This window comes from Saccopteryx leptura, chromosome 4, assembly GCF_036850995.1.
Source record: "Saccopteryx leptura isolate mSacLep1 chromosome 4, mSacLep1_pri_phased_curated, whole genome shotgun sequence".
Lineage (NCBI taxonomy): Eukaryota > Metazoa > Chordata > Mammalia > Chiroptera > Emballonuridae > Saccopteryx > Saccopteryx leptura.
This window is the reverse complement of record NC_089506.1, coordinates 220002571-220023678: the sequence shown is the minus strand read 5'-3', so window position 1 is coordinate 220023678 and position 21108 is coordinate 220002571. Positions and strand designations below refer to the sequence as shown.

Sequence of the window (21108 nt, the reverse complement as noted above, 5' to 3'; positions counted from 1 at the left end):
CATCTCAGCTTGCCGAGTGACACGACTTCTGCCCTCAGTCCTTTTTTGGGTCCTTGCATCTCTCTTTTCCCCCTCACATTGGCTAGAAACCATCTGGGCATGACCGCCATCCCTGAATTTTCAGCACAGGGCGGGTTGGCCGGGAGGTCTTCAAAACCCCCCGAAAGGACAAGCCCTTGGAGACGAAGAACACCGTGGGGGAGCACGTTCTGGGCGGGGGCCCCTCAGGCCACGGTCAGCTCTTGGAGGCAGGTGTCAGCACGGGGAAGACCGGGATGAGTGAACTTCAGGGGCCCCTGAACTGAGTGCTAGCCCCTTGTTTTACAGGCCCAGGTGGTTCCCACAGGTGGGGGTCATACGTCTGTAGTTTCAACTCCTACTCAGGTCCTGGGGTTAGAAGGAGGAGATTCATTCCAGGGGGTCAGGAAGACTTTCCCAGGAATGAAACAAGCAAAAAAGACTTGTCTTGGTTGCAGAGAGTTATGCTTTTCTTGGGGTCACCCAAGGGTTTCCCAGTGACCGTCGGCGACTCTGTGCCGAGCACGGCCAGGCCCGACGGGCTTTTCCTCAGTCACAGCTGTGAGAGCAGACGGCGGCCGGCGCAGGGACTGAGCGGGTGAACTTTGTGCCTGCTCCACGCCCTTGACGCGCCTCCGATTTCAGCTTCAGCGCTGGAGGACTGTCCCCACGGACACTGGCCACATCCTACCGCACACATCTGCAGCTCATTTCCACCTCCATACCTCGGCGGACTTTTCTGAAGTCCCAGGACAGCCTGGGAGAGCAGGGGAGTGACACGCTCTAAGATAACCCTCCGTGGTTGGGAATGGGGGGCGGTGAACAAAGACCCAACCCCCCCGCCTCCTCTCCTTCGGTGGGGTAATTCTGGGGTGCCCGTCCTCAGAGTCACAGCGAGGTCGGGCCCCAGGGGCCCGCGGCATGAACCGGCTCAGAGCTGCTCTGTAGCGACAGTGACCCCTGCCCTGCCTCCCTCTCGCCACCACCTCACTTGGTGCTTCCAGGATTATGTCCCCTACTGGCTCCCTGCCCCCCCCCCAAGTCCTCCAGATCGCTTTTGGGGGGGAACCCAGATCAAGACATGAGATGGTCCCGCGTGTGCCCGAGAGTTTGGAGCGCTAAGTGTCGGCTAGTGGAAACACAGTGGCCATCTCTCTCTTCTCCCCTGCTTCCTCACGCACAGGGTCGAGTTCGGAGGACGCAAGAGCGAGGTGGTAGACGGGATCTCAGGGCGGCCCTCCAGTCGCTTGAGGAACTAAAAAGGCAGGCCAGGCAAAGCCTGAGGCCACAGCCTACGACACAGGTCACCGGCCTTCCAGAGTCAGCACTGGGCGTGGTGGAACTCAAGCCGGCCACCCACAGGAGTGAGCGGGGAGGTGGTTAGATCTCGGCCGGTTGCGTGAGGGTAAAAATAGCGACCTCGTCTTTACTGCTGTCATTCAGATCTTTTGGTTATATTGGAGTAGGGTTTTTTTTTTTTTTTTTTTTTTTAACTTCGTTAATCGTTGTTATTTTTTCCTGTAAACTGGTTCGCCCAGAAGTTATTTAACAAATGATATTGATGGTAGATATTCAGGTCAAGCCCTCTTTTTAACTGTGATAAAAATGCTAAAATATGCACATGAAAAATATTCAATCTTCCTCATAGCTAAGCTACGGCAAATGGAAGGAACAATGTCTGTTTGTTTTCTTTCTAGAGACTTTTCTTCTCAACATTGAAAGGTTTGGTCATACCTCAACGTGGACGGTGTTTGCAGGGCAGCTGGCACTGGGGTGGGTGGACGGTGTGAATCGGGCAATGTGTTAAAGGGCACCTGAACAATTTTTTTTTTTTTTTTTTTACTAAAGTTTAGAATGGGCCTGCTCACGGTCGCAGCATTACAAGAACATTTGTTCTATGATAATGCGAATGTGTGGTCCCCAAATATTAGGCTTCATCGAGTGTGTGTGTACATGTGTGTCTGTGCGGGCGTGTGCTTGTGCATGTATGTCAGTCTGTGCATGAAGAAGAATGGACCGGCCAAGAATGGAGAATTAAACGAACCAAGGCCTCTTTCTGAACGTAACCCTGGATATTGCAGAAGGGAGAGAGATACAGGGATCCTAGAACCCAACTAAAACTGTGGGAATCACTCGATGGGCGTGGGGGACACAGTGACCGCAGTCTGGACGGTGTGCACACAGTGACCGCGGTCTGGAAGGAAGGGAAAAAGAGGTCCCGGTGCCGCAGACCGTGTGCTGGCAGGCGCCGCCCTTTGTGTGTGTGCGGTCTCGGGAAACAGCACTCGGTCTGCCACGAGTCTGAGGCAGCTGGAATAATCAGACAGGGTGGTGAGCGGGTGACCAGGGCTGCAGGTGAGCCGGCTGGCCCCTGCACGGCCCCAGCAGAGGGCGGCAGTCCACAGAGAGCAGCCCACTCCTAGACTCGCATCCATTCCCAGGAGACGAGGGGGAGGGGCAAACAGGGACGTGACCTGAAGGTGTCCGACCGACTAGAAGATCCTCTCTGCAGTCCAGCTTGCGGGAGAAGCACAAGGTCGGATTACAGAGGCTGTCACCACTTTCCACCCCCCTCTCTCCCCCCCTTACTCATCACAGCCAGGCTATCTGAGAGTTCCAGAGGAATATCAGTTTATAAGAAAATATATAGCAGGGCGCCAAATTCAATCATCTACGCCACAAGAAGCGGAAAGAATGGATTAGGCAGAGTTTTTCAGAATGAAAATAAAGGAAAACAAACAGTCTGAGAGAAAGAAGCAAAGACCTTAGGAGCATAAAATAGCAGTAAGAAGTTTGGAAGAATGACTTGTCGATTTCTGGGCATGAAAAATAATATCGTAACAAATGAAGGAGGTATTGTCAGTGGATAAGCTGGGCAGCAGAATAATATGAATGCAGCTAAAGAACAGATCAGTGACCTGAAGGACTGAGTCAATGAACTCTCCCAGAAGGCGTTGTGGAGGGACATGTCTTTGGAAGAAAAGAGAGAGAAGTTAAGAATTAGAATTTCATTAGGAGTCTCCGAGGAAGAAAGAGAATGAACTGGAGAGAAAGAAGTAAGTTGCCAGAATTAAAGTTGTAGAGGGTGGCTGGGCAAAAAACAGTAGGGACCTTCAGGGCCCCGGGTTCCTGGGCTGTCACCAAGACACTCTAATCCAGAGTGGCAGGCCAGGCCGCAGAGGGATTGCTGAGTGTATTCAAGCATGGTAATTTATTATTATTTATTTATAAGAACCAGATTGTCTTTTGACCTTCCTATTCCTGCAGGGCTAGTTCCAAGCTATTGTTGTAACAGTTTTCAGCACAGAGGAAGAATGCAAAATGCACATTTTCAAATGGACACAGTCCCTCTGGTCAGATTTTGATGGACAAAGGGATGCAAATGAGACGCAAGACCCTGGTTCAGCCCTCTCGCCTGGATCACTCTGTTCAAGCCCCCGGCCTCGGGGCAGCGGCTGCAGACCTTCACTCTTTGGTGCCCTTGAAGCTCTTCTTTCCTTCTCTGCTCCTCTCAATTTTGCCACGTTCTGTTTTCTTATGGCCTGTCTTGCTTTTCCTGTCTATATTTTCCTCTTTCATCATTGCCACTTTCTCCTCTTCTTCACCTATCTCTGAAGTTATTCATTGGTTCATCCGTCCATTTATCATTATAATTATTTAACAATTATTTCGAGCCCCTGCCGTGTCCCAGGCGTGACTGAAGGCATGGGGGACACAGTGCAGAAGACAGAAAAAGGGATCTGAGCCCACTCTGGTGATCAGAACAGTGAATAAGCGTATCAGTGAACAACAACAACAACAAAAGACAAATCTAGATACTAATAGTTATGAAGATAACAGTGCGGGATAGAATGTGGGGCAGGAACGCTTTGGGTGGGAAGGGCGGTGACCGTTGAATTGAGATTTGAATGATGAAGAGTTATTAGCTCTTTGAGATCTGGCAGAAGACCATTCCAAATAGCAGGAAGAGCATGTGCAAAGGCCCTGAGGTTGAAATGATGCGTTCTTCTACCTTCTTTTTTTTTTTTTTCTTCTCCTTCTCGGTTCTCATCTCTAGTAAACTCCAGAATAAATGTCTAGACATTTACTATGTAGGAACCATGTCCTCACGGTCTTAATTCCTTGTGACCCAGTTTCTGCTCCCATTACTTGCTTGAAACTGCTTTCTTTCTTGCTTGAAAATGACCTCTTGGTGGCCCCCAATGTCATCCTAAGTGTGAGAGTGACCTGAGAATAAAGAGAAAAAAAAAAAAATAACAGAGAGAATGTTAGTCCTTAGGTGCCTTTGTCCGGCAGCTCGACGTCGGTAGCTCAGACTCATTCTGGGTGGGAGCAGGTCTTTATTAGGGAAGCAGAGACCTCCGGGAGACCGAAAGCCCTCCTCGAGCCCTTGAAGCCGGGTTGGGTGCCCATCCATCTTCTGCCGGAGCTGTTCCCTCTTTCTGTTACCTCTGTATGATTCCACACACAGCTCTTTTCCTTTGATCTCCAGAGGGCCCCTTATTTTTCATTATTCAGACGGTGACAGCTTGAATTATAGTCTATATTCCCTAAATTATCATCTTCCTTCTAATAGCATTATTCATTCGTTTCTCATAGCTGTGTGGTGGGCGGAGAGCTTTTCCCTGCTTCTTGACCTTGCTCCTCTGGCCACTGAGGATGTTAGTGGACAGGAAGCAGGCGGACTTGGAACGTGGCTGTGCAGCAGGGGGTGATGGCCCTCTGGCATTCCTGCCGTGACCGTCGGATCAAAATACTCTGGGAGTCCGGTTCATCCCAGAAAAAGGAGAGACAAATTCAACACCCCTGACTCTCACCCCGCCTCGATCAGTCCAAAGCCGCTGGAGACGTGTGAGCAAGAAACTAATATAAATATGGCATAAATATAACTCAATACATATTCATTGGATACATGCATCTTGCTGATGTCATAATGATTTGTTTATACGCCTTGAGCCCCTTGGGGCAAGCGGCATTCACATTTTCAGCTCCTACTGGCCACTCTAAATACTTTTTTAAAAAAATTTTATTTATTCATTTTTAGAGAGGAGAGAGAGAGGGAGAGAGACAGAGAGAGAAGGGGGAGGAGCTGGAAGCATCAACTCCCATATGTGCCTTGACCAGGCAAGCCCAGGGTTTCGAACCGGCGACCTCAGCATTTCCAGGTCGACGCTTTATCCACTGCGCCACCACAGGTCAGGCCTCTAAATACTTTTTAGATGATGTGTGAGGCCTCCTGGGGAGTTTCTCTAGAAATCTTAGCTTCCGTGTATTGGGTAATCAGCCAGGAGTCAAGGTGGATTCCTGCTGAATTCCTAAGGATTTCAGAGTTTGACCCCCTGGGTCCTGATTTTTATGATCCTTTTCTTATTGGCATGGATTCTTAAGTGTCTCCTGTGCTTTGAGTGTCCATCAGTAAGGGCTACGAGGCTAGTCAGTCTCCATGTCACTAGGTCCCCAGGACCGACTGCAGGATGATCTAAGGGTCTGCATGGTGATGATGAGAAGCAATATAACGTCCAGTCTTCACGGAGGATGGGATGGACGGACACGTTCCTGCTGATCTCCGGGACGACAGGAATGCTCCCTGATGGACCGGTCCCCGGAGCCTCTTCCTTGTGCATCGAAGTGGCTGTGTCAGACTTTCTTTTGTCTGAGCGTCTGAGGTCTGGCCTGGAAGATTTAAAAGGGGAATTGATTCCCATTGTCTTTGCCGGGCAAACAGAGAGCTCTGGGTGACGGTTCTCAAGTGGGGTGTCTGTGTAGGGAAAGTGAAGTTCTGCTTGTGCGAGGTAGCAGTCTTCCCTCTATTCTCTGCCTTCTCTTTGGGGAAATGACCTTCTTCGCCTGGATACTGTATTCATGGGGCGGTCCAATACGGTCCTGGCCTGACTTGGGATTCCCACCGCCACAGATCTCGGGGGGAAAGGACTCAAGGGAGGTATTGTAGTTTACTTGGGAGGTGCCTTTAGATGACACAGCCAGCAAGTGGGGTGAGTGAGACTAGGGAAGGGGCAGAAGCCGATGTAGGGGTGTCCGAGTGGGCGGTGAGGACCAGTCCTGCCGGAGGGACCTCTGAGACACTACTCGGACTTTCAACAGCTGCTGCCCTCTTCGCTGTTTGAGAGGAGCGAGTCGGGGTCTTGAGATGAGACGCTGTTTTGTGCAGGCAGCTACCGACCACAATGACAGGCAGGCTCAGGTGAGCGGGAAGATCTGGGAGCAGGAAGAGCACAGCGGCTTCTTAGGACCACTCCCCTCCCCTCAGCCCCCCGCTGGCCGCAGGGTGGGCACCGGCCGGGGCCGGTCCAGTCAGGCGCCTTCTTTCCGGATGGGATCTTGAGAAGAGTAGCATGGGGAATGGGAAGTGACTGGACTCCCTTCATCTCCGGGGTGGAGTCCAGGAAAGACCGGTCACTAGTTCCTGATTGATGCCCATCTGCCCAGAGCGGTTTCCGTTCACATTCTCTCCGTTTTTCAGTCTTTCCTTCGATTCTCGGAGCCTCTCCACAAATCCTGTCGGTAAAGTTCCTTTTATTAAATTAGTTAGAGCTGATCTCTGTGGCTTGCATACAAAACGTCTGGACAGATGCTCGGTCTACTCCGTAGGAGGCTGTCGGAGGAAGTGGCCGTTTGCATGTCTTGAAGTGAACATGGCACGCATCCAGCTGTCAGTGGGAAATTCAGGTCATGGACGATCTCTGTTTCAGCTACCGAAGAGCTGAAAACACCGCCCACAGCCTCGGTTCATACCTCAGCCAGCCCGGGCCTCCCAGTTCGGTCTACTTCTTATGCTTAGCCAATCACAAGTCTCTGAGTCAGGGGCCGGGGCCAGCCGTCTTTCAAGGCTAAGACCCAAGCTCATTTCTAGGACCCAGGCCAGCTTCTTGGCTCTCCTTTGTCTATTTCATCTGTCCATCTGTTCATCCATGTCTCCAGCCACCCAACATTTATGCATCCACCCAACAATTGCTAAATGCCTACTGTGTTTTTAATTTTAAAAATTTCCTATACTGTCTCTCTCCAAAGCATAATAAAGTTCAAAGCAACATACACATTTTTTTTCCTTTTTTTTTTAAGGTGAGAGGCAGGGAGATAGTGAGACGGACTCCTTTATGTACTCCGACCGACCAGGATCCACCCAGCAACCCCATCTGGGGCTGATGTTTGAGTACCAAGCTATGTTTAGTGCCTGAGGCTGATGCACTCCAGTGGAGCTATCCTCAGCACTTGAGGCTATGCTTGAACCAATCAAGCCACTGGCTGCAGGAAGGGAAGAGGGAGAGAAGGGGTAGGCGGGGGGGGGGGGGGGGAGAAGCAGATGGTCTCTTCTCTTGTGTGCCCTGACCCTGACCAGGAACAGAACCCAGGATATCCATACACTGGGCCAACTCTCTGTGCACTGAGCCACTGGCCAGGGCCTTTCCTTTTAAGGTTACAATAAATGGAAGCATCCTGTTCTCAGCTTTTATTTCTGAGACGAATCCTCATGGACCACTCCTCTTGCAGTGCGGGGTGCAACAACTCTAACTTGGGGAACCCTTACCTGCTCTGGTTCTCATTCTTTGAAAGGAGCATTTGGGAATCTCTGGATGTGGCGACAGACCTTGCAAGCAAGTCACTCCCCTACTGTAGGAGCCTTCTGGGCATCTTCTCACCGCTCCCTGACACGACTGATCTAGAAAGATGTCCCCTTCTGCGATGAGAACACGATTCTGGAGCCCAACGGCCTGGGTTCCGGTCTGAGCTCTGCCACTTGCTGTGTGTCCTTAGGCGAGCTTAGTACCGTGACCGGGGGCCTCAGTTTCCTCCTGCATACACCGAAACACTTCATCGCCAGTATTATTGTTGTTGTTGTTGATAATTACGTGGTGTGGGGTTCCGTTGATTGGATGAGAAGTTCATTGTATTGCTGTGAGAATTTTTTTGTATTTTCTGAAGCTGGAAATGGGGAGAGACAGTCAGACAGACTCCCGCATGCGCCCGACTGGGATCCACCCGGCACGCCCACCAGGGGGCGACGCTCTGCCCACCAGGGGGTGATGCTCTGCCCCTCCGGGGCGTCGCTCTGTTGCAACCAGAGCCACTCTAGCACCTGAGGCAGAGGCCAAGGAGCCATCCCCAGCGCCCGGGCCATCTTTGCTCCAATGGAGCCTCGGCTGCGGGAGGGGAAGAGAGAGACAGAGAGGAAGGAGAGGGGGAGGGGTGGAGAAGCAGATGGGCGCTTCTCCTGTGTGCCCTAGCCGGGAATTGAACCTGGGACTTCTGCACACCAGGCCGACGCTCTACCACTGAGCCAACCGGCCAGGGCCCGACTCTGGACAACTTTTATGACATAATCATATTATTTATGTTATAACTCTCTGTGCGTGTGTCCGGTCATATTATGTCCTCATTGGTATGGATGCACATTTGGAAGATGATTTTCGGACTGTTCTTAGTGGTGACACCTTGAAGGGGTAGCCTTGGGGGAGGATTTAAGGAGAACTTTTACTTATTCTCTTATATTTTTCTCTATTAGTATAAAATTTGCCACCGGCATTATTATGTATAAATAACCTCTAAGAATCAAGAGACTTTAAAATGGAAATAAGACCGATCAGACAACCTCGCTCTACCTTCTGTTACAGAACATTTACTGTTTTTATGTCCTCAGTTCTGTGAGATTCCCAAAGGCAGCCCGAGAAGGTGTACGCTTTTCTTCACTCTGTATTAAAGCCGTTCCTGGAACTGTTGATCCTAACGTAAAGGTGAGATTTGTCCGACTGAGAACCGTGGGGTCAGTCTCATAAATCACTCTGCCGGCTGCTGCATTAGAAATCCCGTCTGGGTGCAGAACTCTCAGCGGCTCTCCAGACGCGGCTGGTCCTGGTCCGCACTGCCCACAGCCTGGACGGGCTGAGCTCACAGCATGCGAGCGGGACATTTCTGTCCTCATCCCTCTCTCTCTCTCTCTCTCTCTTAAATCTGCTCCTGCAGGCTCCTGAGGTACCTGGAGACAACTTTGCCATGGAGATCAGTCAGAGGTCCGCCTTGGTTCTGCTGGAAAGACGGTTAAACGTCTATTATCGGGGACTAAGTGAGATGATGGGAGGGCTGACCGGGTCAGTGGTGAGGGGAGGGTTCTCAGGCAAGACCTGTAGGTGGCAGGCGCTGTCTGTGGCTTGTGAGCCACATGCGGCTCTTTGGCCCCTTGAGTGTGGCTCTTCCACAGAATACCACGTGCGGGCGCTACCTTGATAAGGAATGTACCTACCTAGATAGTTTAAGTTTAAAAAATTCGGCTCTCAAAAGAAATTTCAGTCGTTGTACTGTTGATATTTGGCTCTCTGGACTAACGCGTCTGCCGACCACTGCCCTAGAAGGGCACCTCTCTCTAGAGAGAGAGGCTCATATTGCCTAGACACGCTGGGACCAGATTCGTACCGACTGTGCGGAGTTAGGGCAGGTGAACCACGGGGAATGTGAGCTCTGGGCTCTAAGCTTCAGGACGCCCACCCAACGTGACCTGAGGGTGAGACTGTCTCCGGGTTTGGTCCGAGCTCCCCTGTCAGCTGGACAAGCAGGAGCATGTTGATAAAAGTCTCTGATGCTTTGGGTGTCTGGAAAATGGAGATGATAGTACCACGTTAGACTGGATGCTTGGAAACGAGCTCTGAGAGGCGGGGTGGCCAGCAGAGGGTTAGTGAGGGGGCTGTTCTTGTAAAGAGGGGAGACTTGCAGAATGGGGCAGAAGTGTAAGCGGACTTGCCACGTGGCTGCAGCTCAGAACTCTGGGACACGGACAGGAACCCTGGAGCTGGGACAAATCGGCACAACTCGTCAGAAAGGGGCTGACCCTTCCAACCCTCGAGTCGCTCCGTCAGAGGCCAAGCGCTGCTCCCTGGGAGGCTGTGTGACTCTGGACGATGGAGGTCCCCGTAGCCGAGGGCTGTTTTCAGTCAGGAGGTACAGCTGTCCGCCTCCAGTGGCCGGTGTCCCCATGCAGAGCTGAATTCCATGTACACTTTGTAACATTTCTGTATCACTTCGGGTAGCGTCAATTGCGTGTGTTGGGGAACGAGAGTGAACACTGATTTTAACAGAGAGGTTTACTTCTCACTCACGTGAAAGACGTCTGGAGGCCGACACTCAGGTCTGCACGGGCCTCGGCGTCCTTCCAGAAAACGTAAGCGGTGCCGGTGTGTGGCTTTCGTCCTCAGGGCCGCCGTGCGGTCAACGAGGCCTGCTGGGTCTCTAGCCGTTATGCCTGCATCCCAGACAGGCAGGAGGAGGAGGACAGGGAGGCTCACGGCGGGTGTGTGTGTGTGTGTGTGTGTGTGTGTGTGTGTGTGTGTGTGTTCCAGCTGAGGTTCCGGGAAGTCCAACCCAGGACGTCCCATTGACATGTCATGGGCCAGACCCCAAGCCTACGGTCACACCTAGCCTGAGGGCAGACGGGGCCCAGAGGTCTTGTGCGAATGCACTGCCATACATACCCAAGAGAATCAGGTTCCCTTGTTCACGGGGGAGGGGGGGCTGGGTACTTCCTGGCAACCTGCGATCTCGGTGGCGGGGTTTTTTTTTATTTTTTTTTTATTTCTCTGAAGCTGGAAACGGGGAGAGACAGTCAGACAGACTCCTGCATGCGCCTGACCAGGATCCACCCGGCACACCCACCAGGGGGCGATGCTCTGCCCCTCTGGGGCGCCGCTCTGCCGCGACCAGAGCCACTCCAGCGCCTGGGGCAGAGGCCAAGGAGCCATCCTCAGCGCCCGGGCCATCCTTGCTCCAATGGAGCCTTGGCTGCGGGAGGGGAAGAGAGAGACAGAGAGGAAGGAGGGGGTGGGGGGTGGAGAAGCAAATGGGCGCCTCTCCTATGTGCCCTGGCCGGGAATTGAACCCGGGTCCCCCGCACATCAGGCCGACGCTCTACCGCTGAGCCAACCGGCCAGGGCCTGGGTGGCGGTTTTATACCACATCTCTCAACTTGGCGATGTTCCCTCCCCAACCCCCCAGCCCCCTTGCCCCGGTGTATTATTTTTAGTAGTTTCTGAGAAACTGTGAAAGGAAGGTAATCTTTTTTTTGAGATCCTGAATCTATGCAACTGACTTTTTATTTACTTTTACAAATACATTTCTCATTTGGTTGGCAATTAATTCCTGCTCAGACTTTGAAGGTTATTTCTCTGGGGAGGTTCTGGCTTCCAGATGCCGTTGTGATTCCCTTACCTTCATCTATAACCTGATTTTCTACTCCCCGAATGGGTCTCTCGTCTTGATCCATTTTCCGAAATGCCATCAAAAATGTGCTTTCATGTGGGTCACCATTAATTGCGTTGGGTAGCAGACGGGTGCTTCTATCTGAAAATGCAAGTCTTTTGGTTTTGAGGGAATTTATTGTATCTTTGATAATATCCTGTTTTCTGCTTTTGTTTTTGGAAAGGTTGTCAGGTAAAACGTGCATTTTTCTAGGTGGATATGCACCCCATGCCAAGAACACCCAGACCCACGCTTGGCGCCTTGTAAAATCCCAGAGACGCCCCACGAAGCGTGCATGCCCCGGGCGGTGTGCATGCTGAACGCCGGGGTCGGCGGGGAAGTTTAAAGGTCGACGAACCCACAGCTCTCAAAGAGGAGCTTCCACCACCTCGTTCTCTGCCTTGGACCCGTTTACACCCCCTGGAAACTCCATGTTCATAGACAACGGTCAGTGAGAGCCGGGCTAACAGCTCACCTGTCGTGACATCGTGAAATAATGACTATACTTGGCCTTGTCCCCTGTTCTTGGCCCAGAGCTCCTCAAACTCTCGTAGTGTCCCAAGTGCTAGGGTGATGGGAACACCCTGAGGTTGTAATATTTGCTCTCCCTGATTCAAGAGCTTCTGAGACCCTGAGGATCTCTGGGTTGGTTAAGAGCAGGGGTCCCCAAACTTTTTACACAGGGGGCCAGTTCACTGTCCCTCAGACTGTTGGAGGGCCGGACTATAAAAAAAAAACTATGAACAAATCCCTATGCTCACTGCACATATCTTATTTTAAAGTAAAAAAAAACAAAACGGGAACAAATACAATATTTAAAATAAAGAACAAGTAAATTTAAATCAACAAATTGACCAGTATTTCAATGGGAACTATGGGCCTGCTTTTGGCTAATGAGATGGTCAATGTGCTCCTCTCACTGACCACCAATGAAAGAGGTGCCCCTGCTGGAAGTGCAGCGGGGGGCCGGATAAATGGCCTCAGGGGGCCGCATGCGGCCCGTGGGCCGTAGTTTGGAGACCCCTGGTTAAGAGTGTCCTTTTGTGCGCTGATGAGTGAGTTGACTGGGGGCTGGGGTTCCTAGAGAGCCTTAGGATGGGGGGCAGTTGCCAGAAACACAAGGCATGATTAGAGGGTTCAGACACACTCACACACACACACACACACACACACCCTGTTCCCTGACCTCCGGGGAGCAGAGAGGAGCTGCAGAACTGCAGGTGGAGCTAACCTCTGGCAGCCAGTGATTTAATCAACCAGGCCTGTGTAATAAAACCTCTAATAACCCCCCCTAAACTATGGAGTTCAGAGAGTTTCAGTGTCAGTGAGTGTGTCCAAGTGCCGGGAGGGCGGTGCACCCCAGATTGATCGGACTGGAAGGCTTGTGCTCGGACCCTTCTGGATCTTGCCTTCTCTACCTCTTCACGCGGCTGTTCACGGAGCCCCTTTGTAATAAAGTAGGAGGCGTTAGTAAAGTGCTTTCCGTTGTTCTGGGAGCCTCTCTACCAGATTACGAACCCCGATGAGGCGATCGTGGGAATCCCCGAATTTGCAGCCAGTCTGTCTGTCAGACGTCCTGGTGCCCCCGGGACTTCTGGCAGTTTTGTGGGGCTGAGCCCGTGCCTGGTGGGCCCCCCCCTTGATGCTCACTCCGGGTAGCTCGGGTCAGAGTTGAATTAAATTGTAGGACACCCAGCTGGTGTCTGTCTGGACTGGAGAGTTGGAGAATTGGTTGTTGGTGTGAAATAAAACCCCCGCACACTTGGGGCCAGAAGTGTCCTGTGAGTAGAAAGGGATCCTGGGAACTATCAACAAGTGGGGGGCCCTATTAGAAGTGCTGATGACATTCAGATGTCTGTGGCCATTACTGTTATGGCCCTAATCTCTCACAGCAAGTTCCCTGAGGGCATACCTAGCCTAACTTTGGGAACTGACCAGACTCCTAGGGACAGTGGAAACGGCGGTGGGGGGGGGGTGGACTTGGGAAGAGGGGGTGACTGTTCCTGATGGCAGTGGGGGGGTGGACTTGGGAAGAGGGGGTGACTGTTCCTGATGGCAGTGGAGGGTGGACTTGGGAAGAGGGGGTGACTGTTCCTGATGGCAGTGGAGGGTGGACTTGGGAAGAGGGGGTGACTGTTCCTGACAGCGGTGGGGGGGTGGACTTGGGAAGAGGGGGTGACTGTTCCTGATGGCAGTGGAGGGTGGACTTGGGGAGAGGGGGTGATTGTTCCTGATGGCAGTGGAGGGTGGACTTGGGAAGAGGGGGTGACTGTTCCTGATGGCAGTGGGGAGTGGACTTGGGAAGAGGGGGTGACTTTTCTTGCCAGCAGTGGGGGGGGGTGGACTTGGGGAGAGGGGGTGACTTTTCTTGCCAGCAGCGGGGGGGGGTGGACTTGGGGAGAGGGGGTGACTGTTCCTGACGGCGGTGGGGGGGTGGACTTGGGGAGAGGGGGTGACTGCCCTGCCATGTCCCCACCCTGAGGTGAGATGCATCATTCTTTGGAACAAATGAAAGCATAGTCCCTCTTTTCTCCCCGTCCTATCCCGGAAAGCCTCCCTGTTGGGGAAGCGGAGGGCGGACTAATCTTACACAAATCCATCCCCTGCCCCCTTCTAATGTGTCATGCAGCTTTCGGTCCTGAAGTTATAAGTGGCCGTCCACTGACCCAGTCAAGCCTGCAAACCTGGTTTGTTTGGCTTGTTAACATTCGGAACATGAATCGGTCGATACCATTTTAAAGTTGGGGGATTTCATATAAAAATTTGAATTTCTAGCTTTTCCTTTTTTTAAATGAGAAATGATCAGATGTGGACGTCGTGAGCCAGCGTCCCGGGTGGCGGCTGCCCCGTTCTGCACTGGGTAGGCGCGGCTCAGCTGGCCCGCCCCACCCTGTAAGATTAGTGCCGGATTCTGCGAGCTTGCGCTCCTGTGTCCCTCGCTGTGACCTGCCACACCGTGAGATTAGTGCCGGGATTCTGTGAGCTTGCGCTCCTGTGTCCCTCGCTGTGACCCGCCCCACCCTGTGAGACTAGTGCCAGGATTCTGCGAGCTTGCGCTCCTGTGTCCCTCGCTGTGACCTGCCACACCGTGAGATTAGTGCCGGGATTCTGTGAGCTTGCGCTCCTGTGTCCCTCGCTGTGACCCGCCCCACCCTGTGAGACTAGTGCCAGGATTCTGCGAGCTTGCGCTCCTGTGTCCCTCGCTGTGACCTGCCACACCGTGAGATTAGTGCCGGGATTCTGTGAGCTTGCGCTCCTGTGTCCCTCGCTGTGACCCGCCTCACCCTGTGAGATTAGTGCCGGGATTCTGCGAGCTTGCGCCCCTGTGTCCCTCGCTGTGACCCGCCCCACCCTGTGAGACTAGTGCCGGGATTCTGCGAGCTTGCGCCCCTGTGTCCCTCGCTGTGACTTGCCACACCGTGAGACTAGTGCCGGGATTCTGCGAGCTTGCGCCCCTGTGTCCCTCGCTGTGACCTGCCTCACCCTGTGAGATTAGTGCCAGGATTCTGCGAGCTTGCGCCCCTGTGTCCCTCGCTGTGACCCGCCACACCCTGTGAGATTAGTGCCGGGATTCTGCGAGCTTGCGCTCCTGTGTCCCTCGCTGTGACCCGCCTCACCCTGTGAGATTAGTGCCGGGATTCTGCGAGCTTGCGCTCCTGTGTCCCTCGCTGTGACCTGCCCCACCCTGTGAGATTAGTGCCAGGATTCTGCGAGCTTGCGCTCCTGTGTCCCTCACTGTGACCTGCCACACCGTGAGACTAGTGCCGGGATTCTGCGAGCTTGCGCCCCTGTGTCCCTCGCTGTGACCTGCCACACCGTGAGACTAGTGCCGGGATTCTGTGAGCTTGCGCTCCTGTGTCCCTCGCTGTGACCCGCCTCACCCTGTGAGATTAGTGCCGGGATTCTGCGAGCTTGCGCCCCTGTGTCCCTCGCTGTGACCCGCCCCACCCTGTGAGACTAGTGCCGGGATTCTGCGAGCTTGCGCCCCTGTGTCCCTCGCTGTGACTTGCCACACCGTGAGACTAGTGCCGGGATTCTGCGAGCTTGCGCCCCTGTGTCCCTCGCTGTGACCTGCCTCACCCTGTGAGATTAGTGCCAGGATTCTGCGAGCTTGCGCCCCTGTGTCCCTCGCTGTGACCCGCCACACCCTGTGAGATTAGTGCCGGGATTCTGCGAGCTTGCGCTCCTGTGTCCCTCGCTGTGACCCGCCTCACCCTGTGAGATTAGTGCCGGGATTCTGCGAGCTTGCGCTCCTGTGTCCCTCGCTGTGACCTGCCCCACCCTGTGAGATTAGTGCCAGGATTCTGCGAGCTTGCGCTCCTGTGTCCCTCACTGTGACCTGCCACACCGTGAGACTAGTGCCGGGATTCTGCGAGCTTGCGCCCCTGTGTCCCTCGCTGTGACCTGCCACACCGTGTTCACATCTAGCCGCGGAAGCTGAGTCCTCGCGCACTCGGAGTTTCCTCGGCTGGATCCCGGCGTCTCTGCATAATAACTTCTGACTCTCCCGTTCCTCCGACTTCACCCCTGGCTGTGATGGTGCTCCTCCTCCTCTGTGGATGGCACATTCACAGCTTCTATCTCTGGATCGGACTGCCAGTCAATAGGCGCCCAGCGTCTTTCCGATCTGAGCCACCTTCACCAGGCAGAACATTCTGCTCCTTCGGACGTAACCCCTGCTATTGGTCTGCTCTGTTGGTGTCCAGGTTGGGTCTGCTGTGGTCCACCACAAGGAGAAATCAAAACTAGGGGTCTATTAAGGGAAGATGGGGGACGTTCGGGGGGGGGGGTTCTGAGCCAGGAATCTAAGTGTTTGGTACGATGGTGCTGGAAGGGGAGCCCACCTGGAGAGCTCATCTCAGATGGGTCATGCCATGTGGTTTTGGTAAAGGCTGACCCCAGGGGCCCGGGGCAGACAGCAAGTGTGGCACATGAGCGGGGGGAATTGAACGGGGTCCTGTGGGACCAGAAAAAAAGCGCTGTTAAGTGGTAGGCTTGAGGGCTAAGATCCGTGCCCAGGAAGGGCAGCTCCCTAAAAATCTCTGAATGAAGCTATTTGCTATTGTCCTGTGGCAGCCCAGCCTGGGTGGACAGGGGGTGGTAACATCACAGACCTTTTTCTGTTTTAAAGTGTCAGATTTCCAGAGAAAATCGTCATGTTTATGCCAGAAGCAGATTGGCAGGGACCTTTGTCATCATCTGGTTTATATCTACCTTTTTTTACAGTGTATTTTATAGTGAGACTGATTCATGTAAATTCCATACACGTTGAAAAACACTTTATCTAGTGATAACGGTAATATTTTATATTCCTTCTTTCCAGTGTGTTTTCTTTGTACCATATTTTTCGCTCCATAAGACGCACTTTTTTCCCCCCAAAAGTGGAGGGAAAAATGCCCGTGCGTCTTATGGAGCGAATGTTCATTTATTTTATTTTTTTTAGCTGCTGTGGGTTCCCGGACAACTAGAAGAGAATTTGAACATTAAAGTCTCTTCTCATTTGTTAATAACAGTGCTCATGGTTTTTAATCCTGCTGTTGAGTTTACATTGTTGACATATTATTGTGGTATATTTTATTAAATATTTTTTTAAAATTATTTATTTATTTATTTATTCATTTTAGAAAGGAGAGAGAGGGGGAGAGAGAGAGAGAGGAGAAAGACAGAGAGAGAAGGGGGGGAGGAGCAGGAAGCATCAACTCCCATATGTGCCTTGACCAGGCAAGCCCAGGGTTTTGAACCGGCAACCTCAGCATTTTCAGGTCGATTATTAAATATTTTAACACACATTTGGTTTAGAATATTTTTTTTCTTATTTTCTTCCTTAAAACCCTAGGTGTGTCTTATGGTCAGGTGCGTCTTATGGAGTGAAAAATACGGTAAATACAGTATATGTTTATTTGTTTATTTTACAAAAGAGAAAGCACAGTGCATTTAGGTTTGTATTTTGTCCTTATTCTCACGAGGTGTGAACATTTCCCCCTTATTAAATAGTTTTTAAAATGTAAGTTCTAACAGTTGTGCATTTTATCATCTGAATAGAAGTGATACATTTGATAATTTTTAGGTATTATTTGGATTACTGTCCACTTTTTTCACCAATAAAAATAATGCTGGGATGAGACTCTCATAAATCAAAAACTCTATTTCTTTAAATTAAATTCATCGAAGATGAATTAATGAAGCTTATAAGTTCTAAGACTTTTTCAGTTCATTTGCTTAGATTTTCTAGGTGGGTATATGCAAATAATGAGAAATGTGGCCACTTCCTTTTCAATAATTATATCCTTCATTTATTTATGTTTCTTGTCTTATTGCATTGGCCAGACACTTAGAGTAACATTAAATAATTAGAGTCACACAGTAGGCGTAGCGCTTTATTTTAATTTTAATAGAAAAGCCTTTACAGTTCCATCGTCCTATTTCATATGCTTATATTTTATTTAGAAATTTTGCATTTCTATTCATAGATGAAATTGGTCTGTAGTTATTATTTTTTTTTAATGCTTTCTTTGTCAAGTTTTATGATAGGGTTCTGCTAGTTTGGTAAAATATAATAGGTTTCTCTTCTGCAGGGACATTTCCTGTGTCAGGAGGAGATAACAATTTCCAACAGGCAAACATGCCGGGTATTTGACAGGCTGGTCGGGTGGTTTTCTTTTAAAGATGCAGACAGAAGCTACATAATTGAATTCCCACACTCAGCTCAAACTGGTGATCCTGTCAGGAAGCTGGAATGTAAAATGATGAGCAATTTCTTCAATTACAAGAATGGAGGCATTTAGACAATTCTCCCTCTTCTGTTTGAGATGCGGGCTCTGCCTCCGAGTTTGAAGCTGTCAAGAGCCCAATTTAACAGATTCCAGACTCGAGGAATTTGCTGTGGGCCATTACGGGCCTGTTGCTACCGCCGTGCTGATGTGTCATCTGTCATCCCCGTAGAAAGACCTTGTTCCTCATTAGACACTTTCTCTGCTGACCCTTCTGCTGGGAGTGAGTGTGGTCAGTCCGTGTGTGGGGAATACGCTCAGCAAGTCAAAACTCACCTTTTTGAAGGATCCTCAGAGTTGACCTCAACACCCACCGCTGGTGGCTCTTCAAGCTTCCGGTCAGGTCTGGCAGGACCGAGCTCCACTCATGTGCCTGGTACAAACGGTGGGACAGCCGCCCAGCTGAGGATGTGACCAGTGTGACTCAGTAATTTGTGAAGCACTGTAAACGCTCTCCTACAGATGTCGGGAAGCCACCTGGCTGTTTTGTTCCCCATCGTCACTGCCACCTGTGGACCACCATCAGCTCTTCCGAGATTGCTGCAGATAACACTAATTGGTCTTACTCTTTCTGACCTGTCTGCTACTCTCGTCCACCCATCTTTAGGACAGTCACAGGGAGAGGTCTAAGATGTCGGGAGGTTAGTCAAGTAACCTGACTTGGTTACCGCTGTCTTAAAAACCTCTGAACGAGCCCCCAGGAGATTTCAGGGCAGTCAGAACGGGTGGGGGGGGGCACAGCTTATTCAGCAAACCCACACTGTTGTCTCTCCTCTGCCCCCCGCTGAACCTCCCGGTCCCCTCCTGCCGTCTGGCTCTGCCGGCATGTGCTCCGCTGCCGGGCGCCCCTGGTCGTCCTCGCGGGAAAGGTGGCGGCTGCCTGGTCAATGCTGTCCCATCAGTCATGTCTCCACTCAGAGCCTGCGGTCATGGATGTCTCTGCGGGCCCCTTGGCTGCATTGGGTGACTTCCTCTCTCACGGCACCTGGATCGCGGGGGTGCGGAGACGCTTCCCCGTGCCCGTGACGCCTCCCTGGACGCCTCCCTGGATGCCTCTCCAGGCAGCGAGGACAAGGGCCATGTCTGCTGAGCCTCCCACACTCAGCATGCTCGTCAGCATGCAGCATGTGCGACCTTAGTCAACCGTAGTCTTGCCTCTGGGGGCGTTCTCTCCGGTCACTCATGGGAAATTCAGTTGGCGGACCGGGAAGGTGACCCCCTAAGTGAGAAGAAAAAGAAAACTTCACTGCTTTCACTCTCAAACCCCAGGGGTAACCCAGTAGATGCTGAATAAACACAGGAGTGAAGAGGTAGCGTCCGTATTCCGTGCCTGGCACAGGGCGATAGAAATTATGCCTCCCTGGAGACGAAAAGGCTGGGTGGCGAGCGGAGCCGGGACGGTGCCGCGGGGGGAACCAGGGGTCCCTGTCGGAGCCCATCGGGCTCTCCCGGGGAGCCGGTGGTCGGGCAGCATGCTCGTTGCCCTGACGAAGCACAATGCTTGAACAAGAGCCATTCCGTGGAGAGGTTCTGTGGGCGTCTTTGAGCCCTCCGACAGCCGGGTCTGTTAAGAGCTACTGATGGGGCCCTGGCCGGTTGGCTCAGTGGTAGAGCGTCGGCCTGGCGTGCAGGAGTCCCGAGTTCGATTCCCGGTCAGGGCACACAGGAGCAGCGCCCATCTGCTTCTCCACCCCTCCCCCTCTCCTTCCTCTCTGTCTCTCTCTTCCCCTCCCGCAGCCAAGGCTCCATTGGAGCAAAGTTGGCCCGGGCACTGAGGATGGCTCTGTGGCCTCTGCCTCAGGCGCTAGAATGGCTCTGGTCGCAACAGAGCAGCGTCCCAGAGGGGCAGAGCATCGCCCCCTGGTGGGCGTGCCGGGTGGATCCCTGTCGGGCGCATGCGGGATTCTGTCTGACTGCCTCCCCGTTTCCAACTTCAGAAAAATACAAAAAAAGAAAAAAAAAAAAAAGAGCTACTGATGGGAAAAGGTCTGCATGGTGGTGAGCCCCAAAGGAGCGGGGGAGTCTCCCAGCTGCCGGGGGCTCCCACGGACGGATGGACGGGCTGGAGAAGAGGGACCGAGGAGCAGAGGGGGATGGGCGAGCGACACAGCGCAAGGCTCCGGTTTCCGGCGCTCGCCAGCTAACCACGGACGTGACATTCTTCCTTTGGCTTTTACTTTTGGCCACAAAGGGAGGGTTCTGTTTCCCGCACACGGGAACTGTTTTCACGTGGGGTTTTGGACAGAAGAAGGTAGCTCTAAGAAACCAGTGTCTTTTCCATCTGGCTGATTGGTCTGTGTTACCTAGTTGCACGTTCCTAGACTGGAGTTGGAAGTCTCCGTAGCCATCTGTGTGAAGAGCGATGTATCATCACACCTGTCTGTCAGCCGCCCCGCCCATCTCCTCTCTGCCCCTTTCCCTCCCGTAATGATCGTTTCTGGCAAAAAAAACGACCGACTCTGGAATGATGTGATCACCAATAGGCTTCCGCTCTGTCTTCTAGGTTATTGGAATTGAAACTTGAATTTTATAAAAAGTTTGTGTTAGCTCATGGGCGTTCTTCCCAACTGGCTGGGTAATCTTATCATTGTGGTTCCTTTAACAAATTTAAACGAGTCAGGTGACAGTGTGCTCCACCACCTGAAGATAATAAGCACATTACAAAATCAAGAACAAAGGTTACAGATTCATGAAGACAAACCAACCAACCAACCAACCAACCAACAGAAGACTGGGTTGCCTCCCTCAGTCCTTTACTTACTACTTCCGCAATGTGAGCCAGTGTTGTTCTTTCTTTACCATCTCAGTATCCTCACCTGCTCGTCCGCTAGGTTTACTGAAATAATGTATTTAAATACCCGTGCGTCACACCGTAAGCATGGTGACGTAGGTTGTTGCCAACTTCAGTTCCTTCACAAGAAGACGCACTGGCAACTGTTCATAAACAAGACACCATTGTGAAAACCCTAGACCCGGGGGGGTGAGGCGGAAGCACCCCTAGCTCACAGAGAACGCTAAGAGAAGTGGCTACACTCTGACCACATTGTTCCCCCTCCCCAGCATGCTGTGCTTCACAGAA

General features: G+C 52.0%; 1 non-coding gene across 1 annotated transcript; it reads right to left on the bottom strand.

Annotated features, from left to right (window-relative positions):
* Positions 1–10879: 10879 nt before the first annotated feature.
* TRNAI-GAU (transfer RNA isoleucine (anticodon GAU)) lies at positions 10880–10955 on the bottom strand. The gene has a single exon. It is a non-coding gene; the product is annotated as a tRNA-Ile (tRNA).
* Positions 10956–21108: the final 10153 nt, after the last annotated feature.